Source organism: Oncorhynchus mykiss, chromosome 1 (assembly GCF_057628025.1).
Source record: "Oncorhynchus mykiss isolate SJ-2025 chromosome 1, ASM5762802v1, whole genome shotgun sequence".
NCBI classification, from domain to species: Eukaryota; Metazoa; Chordata; class Actinopteri; order Salmoniformes; family Salmonidae; genus Oncorhynchus; species Oncorhynchus mykiss.
The window spans coordinates 74,450,285-74,461,784 of NC_143022.1; the positions used below are offsets into that span (position 1 = coordinate 74,450,285).

The window sequence follows — 11,500 nt, forward strand, 5'->3', positions numbered from 1 at the left end:
AATGTAGGATATACATAAAATACGTTGAACAGTGTGCATTTTCACCCATTCTGTGTTCTCTCTTGAGTGTGTCCTGTTTCCCATTCTGTCTCTATGAAGCAACAAGAGCTAGTATGAGATATGGCTGATTCTGGAGAGGTCCATCCTCTCCCTCTTCCTCTCTCCTCCTCTTCCTCCCTCTGTGTCTGACGTGTATTACTGACTGTTAACTGAGTGCTTTCCTCTTTTCCTGCAGCATCCCCTTTTTCCCTGCTGTAAGTATACCATTTTAATTAGGAATGCTGACAGGTCCAGCACATGATCCAAGGCCCTGTATCCATCACTAGAGAGTGGAGAGAGAGAAGAGAGAGAGAATAGAGAGGAGCGAGAGAGAATAGAGAGGAGCGAGAGAGAGAGAGAGAGGAGCGAGAGAGAGAGGGAGAGAGAGGAGAGAGAGAGAGAGAGGAGAGAAAGATATGCTAGGGTGTAGATCTGTAGCCGCTCTCCCTCTCTCCCTCCCTACCCCCCCCCCCTCTCTCTCTCTCTCTCCCTCCCCCCCTCTCTCTCTCTCTCTCTCTCTCAATCTCTCTCTCTCTCCCTACCTCCATCTCCCCCCCGCCCTCTCTCTCAATCTCACTCTCTCTCTCTCCCCTCTCCTGACACGTGAGCCGGAGTTGAGCAGCAGGTGCCATATTACTGTGTACAGAAAAGCAATTAGGAAGCATATTGGATGAATGAGTAGTGCATTAATATTAGCAAGTGCATTTGTCAGTTGGTTTGATGCAAGCCCTTTTCTTTTCTTTCTGCAACATTAAGATTGTGGCGCTCATAAATTCTCTGCTTAAACCACCATCTGCTCCTCTGTCAGGCCACACCGGCACACTGAAGGGAAGGAGAGAGAGAGGAGATGGAGAGAAAATGCATTTACTTTCTTCCCCTTTCTTTCTTTTTCACGTGGAAGGACTCGGTATTAGGATTTATGGAGATGTTGGGCACAGACCTAGCGACAGTGGTCTTAAATCTATCTCACTCCTTTTGTCCAGATCCATACCTTTTGTTACTGACACATGCACGGAGGCATTGTTCTTCATTGTCTTCAGCAAAGACTTATATCTAGCACATGTACCTATTCAATAAAAAAGCGACAATAACTCATAATATATTAGGGGGGGTTGTTGAATCATGACTGAGAGTGCTGAGAACACTGTTCTGGAATGGCACACCAACATCATCCACCTCTCCACCCATCTCAACCCATTGTCTATCATTTGGCTGTTTATGCGATAGGGGCAGCGGCTACAGCATTGCACTGCATAAACCAATTATGAGATGTATTGTGTAATAGTATTTTTAGCCCGGGATGGTTTCTCTCCTGCTGGCTGGCTGGCTCCTGCATTGTGGCCAGCCTCTTCAGGGCAATCGTCTCAGTGTCATGGTGGCAGTTTAATGACAACGCGTCCAAACTGTCACTGCAAGATTACTGTCACTGTCACCGTGACGATGCCCCGCGGGCAATGTGGGGGTGGGACTGGGGGTCGAGGAGAGGGGGGGGATGAATGAGAACCCCCCCACCCCCCAAGTGATTAGCTAGCCTGCAGTGAGCGCTAAGCAGTCTAATCTACCCGAGGGGGGGGGGGGGGGGGACCTGGAAGGGGGGCACAGAGGAGGCTCACAGACCTGTTCTTTGTTTCAGATTCTATATTAGTCCCTGCTGTCTGACTGAAATTGCAGATCCAAAATGGATCCCCCTCAGATTCTGTTCTCTCAGGGGCTGATCCAAAATGGATCCCCCTCAGATTCTGTTCTCTCAGGGGCTGATCTAAAATGGATACCCCTCAGATTCTGTTCTCTCAGGGGCTGATCCAAAATGGATCCCCCTCAGATTCTGTTCTCTCAGGGGCTGATCCAAAATGGATCCCCCTCAGATTCTGTTCTCTCAGGGGCTGATCCAAAATGGATCCCCCTCAGATTCTGTTCTCTCAGGGGCTGATCCAAAATGTATCCCCCTCAGATTCTGTTCTCTCAGGGGCTGATCCAAAATGGATCCCCCTCAGATTCTGTTCTCTCAGGGGCTGATCCAAAATGGATACTCACCGCAGTTCCAGTAGTTGCTCTGGAAGCCATTCGTCTGAATGTCACAGGCATATGGGCACCATATTGTGTATGTATACTGTGTCTATGGTGAATGGTGCTGTGTAGTTTGATAGCGGTGGATCTGAAATCTGAAGTGATGTGAAATCAGCACTTTCATGCTGAGAGACCATCGCCTCTGCGACTCCCTCTGGAGCACATACTGTTCTCACACACACACACACACACACACACACACACACACACACACACACACACACACACACACACACACACACACACACACACACCTAATATAAGTGCCAAACTTTTATCTGCATTCCTATCTTCTACCCAATACATTTCTCGCCCCCATGGATAACATAGCATTCCAAACCGGCACACTGAGTCCGTAGTGGATCCCATGATTTCCTCAGGCCTTTTCCATGAGTGAGCCCATTAAAACGTCCCAATGCTGGTCTCCCGTTCCAGAACCTGTGACTTCTCTCTCGGCTCTTCCCCCATTACTCTTCTGTGCAGCCCTTTGGAGGATCGTTCCTAAACATCTCCAGTGCCAGGTTTGTCAGCCAGCAGAGATTTAACGGCCTTGTCAGTAGCTGCTGTCCTAATCTGTCTAGCAGACTCTGGCCCCCAGATTAAAGATCAGGAGATTTGAAGGAGGCATGGAGAGGGAGAGGAGAGAGGAAAAAAAATTGAAGTTGGAGTCTTTGTGCCAAAATTCCTTTATAAATAAGCATGTTTAATCTGGCTAGTCCCTAGCAGACCTCCCCACTAGATGTTTATGGCTGGAAAGCTGCAGCGGCCGCTGCTTTTGAAAGGGGCAGACTTGGCACATTCTGCACCTAGTGTTCTGAATTAGCTAAGGCCTTTCTCCCCCTCCTTGCTTTTCCTGTTATTCTTTATTTTGTTTGGTAATAGCTTGCGGCTTGCCTTAAAGTAGGCAAATTTATGAAAACTCTACTGTTCAGCCTTGCTTTTGTGTGCGTGGGTGCGCGTGTGTGTGTCTGCGCGCGTGTGCGTGCATGTGCGTACGTGTGCGCTCGTGTGCGTGCGCGCATTTTTCTTTGCACATGTGTGAGTTTGTGTGTGTAATTTGCGCCTGTGCGTGCACATGTTGCGTTTATATTCGAGTGTGTTGGCGAGAGACAGACCCGGGTTAGAATGATGTGCTTCTGCTTGTGTGAGTGTGTTCTGCATTTGAGCGTGATCCACTGGTGTGTATGTACTGTGTGCCTGTTTGCACTGTTCTCTCATCGCAGTCATGGTCACCTACAAGTTTTCTTCCATCATTCAACAGGTTAAAAGCTGATACATCAGACTGTATCCTGCTGTGTAATCCTGTCTCATTGTTATTCCAGACCGCTAGCAAAGCTGAGTGTTTCCCCTGTAGCTCCAGTCATTAATAGCACTAGAAGCTCTCTTAAGAGCACTGTCTAATTGCTCTCACTCACAGCTATCCGATGGGCTCGGCTATTATGCCTGATCTTGGGGGCCAGGCATTAATAATCTATGCCCGATTCGCCCAGCTGACCTGTGCTCTAACGCTGTGTCCGTATCACACAACCAACAGGGGGCGCTCTAAGCTGTTATTACCTTGAATAACCAGTGCTCTGTTCGAGATATAGACATACAGACGTGAAACTATGGCTTGCAGTGACCTGACATTGAATTCTCCCACGGAACAACACAAGGCAGGGAGCTGTTATTGTACATCTCGGAGTGAAATAGTGGGCTTCTAGTGGGAAGGTTGTTTGTGTTTTTCTTCTTCCACCCAATTGGTATTATGACGGCAAAAATACTTGCACACACATGCATACAACAAGCAAGGTCACAGCTCTCACTGTTCTATAATCTGTCTCTCTCTCTCTGTCTGCTCTCTTTCACTTTCTCTCTTTCATTCTCTTACTTTCTCTCTCTCTATTTAGCTCTCTCACTCTGTCTGCTCTCTCTCTTTCGCTCTCCCTCTTCTGCTCTCTCTCTCTCTACATGGACACTCTCTAGCCAATTCCAGCCTCACCGGCCTGTGAGCCCTCAAATATAGAATTGTCTCCACCATTCGGATTAGTTTGTCTGTATATCCTCTGTGCCCTTTTCCAATATGAGCCTGCGACTCTCCCTGTCACTCCGTCTTTCACAAATCACATGGAAGCAGGGCGCGATCTGAGAGGGACAATTTGCCAATAGTATGCATGAGTAAGCAGGGAATTCACCATCCATTAAACTGACCAGAGAGAGGGAGTGCGAGAGAAAGAGAGAGAAAGAGAGAAGATTAAAGGAGAGAGAGAGCATTACACTTTCTTTGACAGCCCCTCTATACCATGTTATGCACACACACAAAAAACACAACACAAATATTCATGATTCCTGTTAACCTGCTGCATGTGTATATGTGAGTTTGTATGTGATTCCTGTTAACCTGCTGCGTGTGTATATGTGAGTTTGTATGTGATTCCTGTTAACCTGCTGTGTGTGTATATGTGAGTTTGTATGTGATTCCTGTTAACCTGCTGTGTGTGTATATGTGAGTTTGTATGTGATTCCTGTTAACCTGCTGCGTGTGTATATGTGAGTTTGTATGTGATTCCTGTTAACCTGCTGTGTGTGTATATGTGAGTTTGTATGTGATTTCTGTTCAATTCCATTTCTGTGTGTGCTGGAACTTTTACCATGTGAAGGTCAGACAGGTTTTACAAATCCTTGTTTCTGCTAGGTGTGTGTGTGTGTGTGTGTGTGTGTGTGTGTGTGTGTGTGTGTGTGTGTGTGTGTGTGTGTGTGTGTGAGAGAGTGTGTGTGTGTGTGAGAGAGAGAGTGAGTGTGAGTGTAAGAAAGAGAGAGTCTTTGTATGAGAAAGATGGTGAAAGAGAGAGATTTGCTTAGCAGACAGATTTGGCAGAGTTTAGTTTTACTCAGCACATGAAACCCCTGAGTGGTCCCACATCCTCAATGAATGAGAGTGTAAATTCTTCCTCTTCTTCCTTTAAAACTCACACCTGACCAAATAGGTTCCACTCACAGCGTCACAGTCCAATGAGATGAATAGTTATCACTACCGGCTGCCTGTGTTCCAATAGACTTAGAAATCTTTCTTTCAAATGTCTCCTCTACTTAATTATGACTGAGCTGCCTGCTATGTACTGCCTGCTATGTACTGCCTGCTCATTACTGCCTGCTATGTACTGCCTGCTATGTACTGTCTGCTATGTACTGCCTGCTATGTACTGCCTGCTCAGTACTGCCTGCTATGTACTGCCTGCTATGTACTGCCTGCTATGTACTGCCTGCTATGTACTGCCTGCTATGTACTGCCTGCTATGTACTGCCTGCTCAGTACTGCCTGCTATGTACTGCCTGCTATGTACTGCCTGCTATGTACTGCCTGCTCAGTACGGCCTGCTATGTACTGCCTGCTATGTACTGCCTGCTATGTACTGCCTGCTCAGTACTGCCTGCTCAGTACTGCCTGCTCCTTACTGCCTGCTCAGTACTGCCTGCTCAGTACTGCCTGCTCAGTACTGCCTGCTCAGTACTGCCTGCTATGTACTGCCTGCTCAGTACTGCCTGCTATGTACTGCCTGCTCAGTACTGCCTGCTATGTACTGCCTGCTATGTACTGCCTGCTCAGTACTGCCTGCTCAGTACTGCCTGCTCAGTACTGCCTGCTATGTACTGCCTGCTACGTACTGCCTGCTCAGTACTGCCTGCTATGTACTGCCTGCTACGTACTGCCTGCTACGTACTGCCTGCTATGTACTGCCTGCTACGTACTGCCTGCTCAGTACTGCCTGCTATGTATTGCCTGCTCAGTACTGCCTGCTCAGTACTGTCTGCTCAGTGCTGCCTGCTATGTACTGCCTGCTACGTACTCTCTCCAACCCACCAAACCTGCCTCAGCTGTGTTATTCCAATCTAATAGACACCTACTGGAGTTACTATGTCCTTAAGCCATGGTACACACACACACACACACACACACACACACACACACACACACACACACACACATAGAAACACAGACAGATGCGCAAACACGCTGCCACACACACACAAACCCTTGCCTAGTGTTGCTCTTATGCCCCTCAGCCACAGCCCAGTTGGGAGGGAGACGTTTTTCCAGTAAACTAACCTTGATCAATACCCTTCCATGGACCCTGCAAACCCCACTGTTCCCTCTGCCTCTGGATTTCAATATCACGCCTCTTTGAACGCTGTAGCCACAGGCTTATAATGTGTGTGTGAGAGTGCGTGTACATGTGTGCGTGTGTGTGTGTGTGTTTGTGTGTGTGTGTGGCTGTTGGGTCCAGCATATGCAATGATAACTGGCACTCTGAACTCCCTCTGTGAAGAAAGATGACAGCCACTGGGCATGTGCAGAAGACGCCATGTCATTTACCTGGCTTTTGTATGTTTATTCAGACAAGAGGGACTTCAACTCAGGCGTGCACGCACGCACACACACACACACACACACACACACACACACACACACACACACACACACACACACACACACACACACACACACACACACACACGTAGACACAAACACCCTGACAAGCCAACTCACTATTGCCTCTTGCCTGAAACTCAAACACACAACTTTGCTCCCTAGCCATAAACACACTTCAAAAGTGTCTTATTTTTGGAAGCGATATGGGCGATAGTATTCCCCTGTTTCAAGGGCCTAATCGTTCTCTTCATGTGCCCTTGCATGCCTCCTGCCTCTTCGTATGCCCCTCTGCGCTTCAAACCCACCAGTTAACATCCAGCACAGAACTACCAAAACAACCTTTGGCTCTTAAAGGAATCTACTTCACACTACTCTTTACATATGTGTATGTACTCTTTACATATGTGTATTTAGGCTTTTTCTGGAGCTCTGACATTTAAAATAAGTCAAAAATGCTACAGGGATGTGGTCAACATAAATAATAATCACAGATAGTTCTTCATCTTGAAGTCAATTATGAATGGATACGTGATACAGGTTTCCTGTATGTGTATAGATACATTTGTATGAGTTTTTCAGTCCTGTATGGCTAAGCGTTTGTGTTTATAAAGCGTGTGTGTGCGTGCCTGTGTGCGTGCCTGTGTGCATGTGAAAGGAGGTGAGGGCAGCTGACCCAGATGTGTTTAAGTGGGTCAGGGGAGCCCCACCGCCCCACGCAGGGGCATTGTGGGGGAGGGTGCATGCTCGTGCAAAGGACTGTTAATTTGAATGAGTTATATTTTAATATTCAACAAGGTTATTTCTATGAGGGCGGGGAATCCGACAAAGACATTAGCATACGGAAACAATGATGACGACGAACGGACATGTAAAGTATGGAATAGTTGTACGTGTGTCAGCACCCTTGTTATGGTAAAGGCTAAAGTTTGTGGTAAAGCAGCAGTGTGGTGATTAAACATCATGGTAGCAGGAAGGAAGTAGGTGGTGAGAAGGAGGGATGAGAGGAGGGATGGGAGGTAGAGAGGGAGGGAGGAGAGGAGGGATGGGAGGTGAGGAGAAATGAGTGAGGGAGGTAGGAGGAGGTGGGAGGGAGTGAGAGAGGGAGGGATGAGAGGAGGGATGGGAGGTAGAGAGGGAGGGATGAGAGGAGGGATGGGAGGTAGAGAGGGAGGGAGGAGAGGAGGGATGGGAGGTAGAGAGGGAGGGAAGGGAAAGAGGGATGGGAAGTAGAGAGGGAGGGACGGAGGGAGAGATAGGGAGGTAGAGAGGGAGGGAGGGAGGGAGGATGGGGGGTGAGAGGGAGGGAGGGGGGTAGAGGGAGGATGGGAGGTAGAGAGGGAGGGAGGGAAAAGAGGAGGGATGGTGGAGATGGGAGGGAGGAGAGGAGGGATGGTAGGTAGGGAGGGAGGAGAGGAGGGATGGGGAGGTAGGAGGGAGGGAGGGGGAGAAGGGAGGGATGGGGGTGAGAGAGGGAGGGAGGGAGAAGAGGAGGGATGGGAGGTAGAGAGGGAGGAGCAGAGGGATGGACGGTAGAGAGGGAGGGAGGGAGAAGAGGAGGGGTGGGATGTAGAAGGAGGGAGGGAGAGGAGGGATGGGAGGGAGGGAGGGAGGGGGAGGTGGGGGGGCGGAGAGAGGAGAGGAAGGGTGGGATGTAGGAAGGGAGGAGAGAGAGGGATGGGAGGTAGAGAGGGAGGGAGGGAGAGAGGAGGGATGGGAGGGAGGGAGGGAGGGAGGGAGGGAGGGAGGGAGGGAGGTAGAGAGGGAGCGAGGAGAGGAAGGGTGGGGATGTAGAAAGGAGGGAGGGAGGCGGAGGGATGGATGAGGGAGGGAGAAGAGGCGGGGTGGTATGTAGAAAGGAGGGAGGAGAGGAGGGATGGGAGGTAAGGAGGTGGAGGGGGGGAGGGAGGGAGGGGAGGATGAGAGGTGAGCGAGGAGAGTAAGGGTGGGAGGGATGAGAGGAGGGATGGGAGGTAGAGAGGGAGGGATGAGAGGAGGGATAGAGGGGTGAGAGAGGGAGGGAGGAGAGGGAGGGATGGGGGGTGAGAGAGGGAGGGAAGGGAAAGAGGGATGGGTAGTAGAGAGGGAGGGACGAGAGGAGGGATGGTAGGTAGAGAGGGAGGGAGGAGAGGAGGGATGGGACATAGAGTGGGAGATAGAGACGGAGGGAGGTAGAGAGGGAGGGATGAGAGGAGGGATGGGAGGTAGAGAGGGAGGGATGAGAGGAGGGATGGGAGGTAGAGAGGGAGGAGGGATGAGAGGGAGGGATGGGAGGTAGAGAGGGAGGGAGGAGAGGAGAGAGGGGGTGGGGAGGTAGAGAGGGAGGGAAGGGAAAGAGGGATGGGAAGTAGAGGAGGAGGGAGGAGAGAGGAGGGATGATAGGTAGGGAGGGAGGGGGAGGAGGAGATGGGAGTGAGGGAGGGAGGGAGAAGAGGAGGGATGGGGGTAGAGAGGGAGGGAGGGAGAAGAGGAGGGGGTGGAAGTGAGAGAGGGAGAGCAGAGGGATGGACGGTAGAGATGGAGGAGGAGGGAGGAGTGAGATAGAAAGGAGGGAGGGGAGGAGGGATGGGAGGGAGGGAGGGAGGGGAGGTAGAGAGGGAGCGAGGAGAGGAAGGGTTAAATGAGAGGGAGGAGGGAGGGAGGTGGAGTGAGAGAGGGAGGAAGGGGGGAGAAAGGGAGGTGGATAGAGGGATGAGCGGAGGGATGGATGGTAGAGAGGGAGGGAGGGAGAAGAGGAGGGGTGGTATGTAGAAAGGAGGGAGGAGAGGAGGGATGGGAGGTAGAGAGGGATGGAGGGAGGGAGGGGGGAGGGAGGGAGGTGAGAGAGGGAGCGAGAGGAGAGGAAGGGTGGGATGTAGAAAGGAGGGAGGAGAGGAGGGATGGGAGGTAGAGAGGGAGGGAGGGAGAAGAGGAGGGGTGGGATGAGAAAGGAGGGAGGAGAGGAGGGATGGGAGGTAGAGAGGGAGGGAGGAGAGGAAGGGTGGGGGTATATAGAGAGGGAGAGAGAGGGAGGGATGGAGGTAGAGAGGGAGGGAGGGAGGGAGGGGGTGGGAGTATACCTTCCTCTTCCTCCCTCCCCTCCCTACGCCCTCCCTCCCTCCCTCCCCTCCTCTCCTCCCTCTCTTCCTATCTCCCATCCCTCCTCTCCTCCTCCTTTTCTACCTCCTGTCCCTCCCTCTCCTCCCCTCCCTCCCATCCCATCCCATCCCTCCTCTCCCTCTCTCCCTCCCTACCTCCCCATCCACCCTCTCCTATCTTCCTCTCTACCTCCCATCCCTCCTCTCCTCCCTTCCTTCTACTGCCATGCTTGTCCCCCTCTGTACCTCCCCATCCCTCCTCTCCTATCTCCCTCTCTTTCTACCTCCCATCCCTCCTCTCCTATCTCCCTCTCTACCTCCCCTGCTTCTGCTTATTTTGTCCTGCTCTCTCTCCTTTCCTTCGCTCCCATCCCTTCTCTCAAATCTCCCTCTCTACCCCATCCCTCCTCTCCTCCCTCTCTCTACCTCCCATCCCATCCCTCCTCTCCCTCCCTCTCTTTCCTACCTCCCATCCCTCTTCCTCCCTCTTTCCTACCTCCCATCCCTCTTCTTCCCCTCTCTACCTCCCATCCCTCCTCTCCTATCTCCCTCTCTTTTCTACCTCCCATCCCTCCTCTCCTACCTCCCTCTCTACCCCATCCCTCCTCTCCTCCCTCTCTCTACCTCCCATCCCTCCTCCCTCTCTTTCCTTCCCTCCCAGTCACCCTTCTCTCCTCCCTTCACTGCATTGCCTCCTCCTCCCTACCCCACTCTTTCCCTCCCCCCTCCCTCCATTGCTCCACCCTTCCCTCCCTTGCCTTCCCTTCCCTTCCCTCTTTCCTCCCTCTCTTTCCTACCTCCCATCCCTCCTCTCCTTCCTCCCTTTCTTCCTTTCCATCCTCCCTCTCCTCCCCTCCCTCCCATCCTATCCTTCCTCTCCTCCCCTCTACCTCCCTCCCTCCCTCCCTCCCTCCCTCCCTCCCTTGCCTCCCCTCCCCATCCCTCCTCCTCTCCTCTCCTCCCTCCCTCCCTCCCTCCCTCCCTCTCTCTTTCCCATCCCTCCTCTCATCCCTCCCTCTCTCTTCCTCCCTCTGTCTCTATCTCCCTCTCTACCCCCATCCCTCCTCTCCTCCCTCCCTCTCTACCCCCATCCCTCTCTCTCCTCCCTCCCTCTCTACCTCCCATCACTCCTCTCATCCCTCCCTCTCTACCTCCCACTCTTCTCTTCCTGCTACCATGATGTTTAATCACCACACTGCTGCTTTACCACAAACTTTGACCTTTACCATAACAAAGGTGCTGACACAGCATCACAACATTCCATACTTTACATGTCCTTTTGTCGTCATCATTGTTTCTGTATGCTAATGTCTTTGTCGGATACCCCCCCCCCCCCCCCATAGAAAGAACCTTGTTGAATATTAAAATATAACTCATTCAAATTAACAGTCCTTTGCATGATTTCTTAAAGCAGAATTATGAACACATTTCTCCCCAACTCTTTCCCTGTGTCTCTCCCCAGTGTCGGCTGAACTGGGCCACAGCATCCGAGCTGGGAGACCTGAGAGAAGAGATGGGAGAGGGCGGCTCCGCTGACTGGAGGAGTACCAGCTGGTCTCAAACAGGTAGGGAGCCGTGCCAAGTCCCTGTGCCAGCGTCTGTCGTGCCCGCTGACGTTCGTCATCTGTTGGCTTCCATCAGGGCCTCTCTCTCTCTCTGATCTGGAATGAAGATGATTTGATTAGACCTCTGGTAAAGGCTGGGCAGGCCCTATACAAAGTCATTAGGATGGCCAGGAGTGGACTGGGGTGTTACGGGTGAGTAGTGGGTGACCGCAGCGGACTCACATTTGCACTGGACTGTTAGTTAAAATGTTGTGTGTCTGTGCATGTGTGTGTATGCACCTTTTGAACTTCCGTACTCTCATCCCTCTGGTAATTGAATTGTGGTACAATAATGGATCTATGAT

The 11,500-nt window shown here is 51.3% G+C and overlaps 1 long non-coding RNA gene across 1 annotated transcript in view; it reads left to right on the top strand.

Moving 5' to 3' along the window:
• Positions 1 to 11,500, top strand: part of LOC110528637 (uncharacterized) — a 44,524-nt gene that overhangs the window by 28,808 nt on the left and 4,216 nt on the right. Inside the window, exon 3 of the long non-coding RNA XR_002474288.3 lies at positions 11,054 to 11,500. This exon is cut by the window's right edge and continues 4,216 nt beyond it. This is a non-coding gene — a long non-coding RNA (uncharacterized LOC110528637). The remainder of the gene's footprint in view (positions 1 to 11,053) is intronic.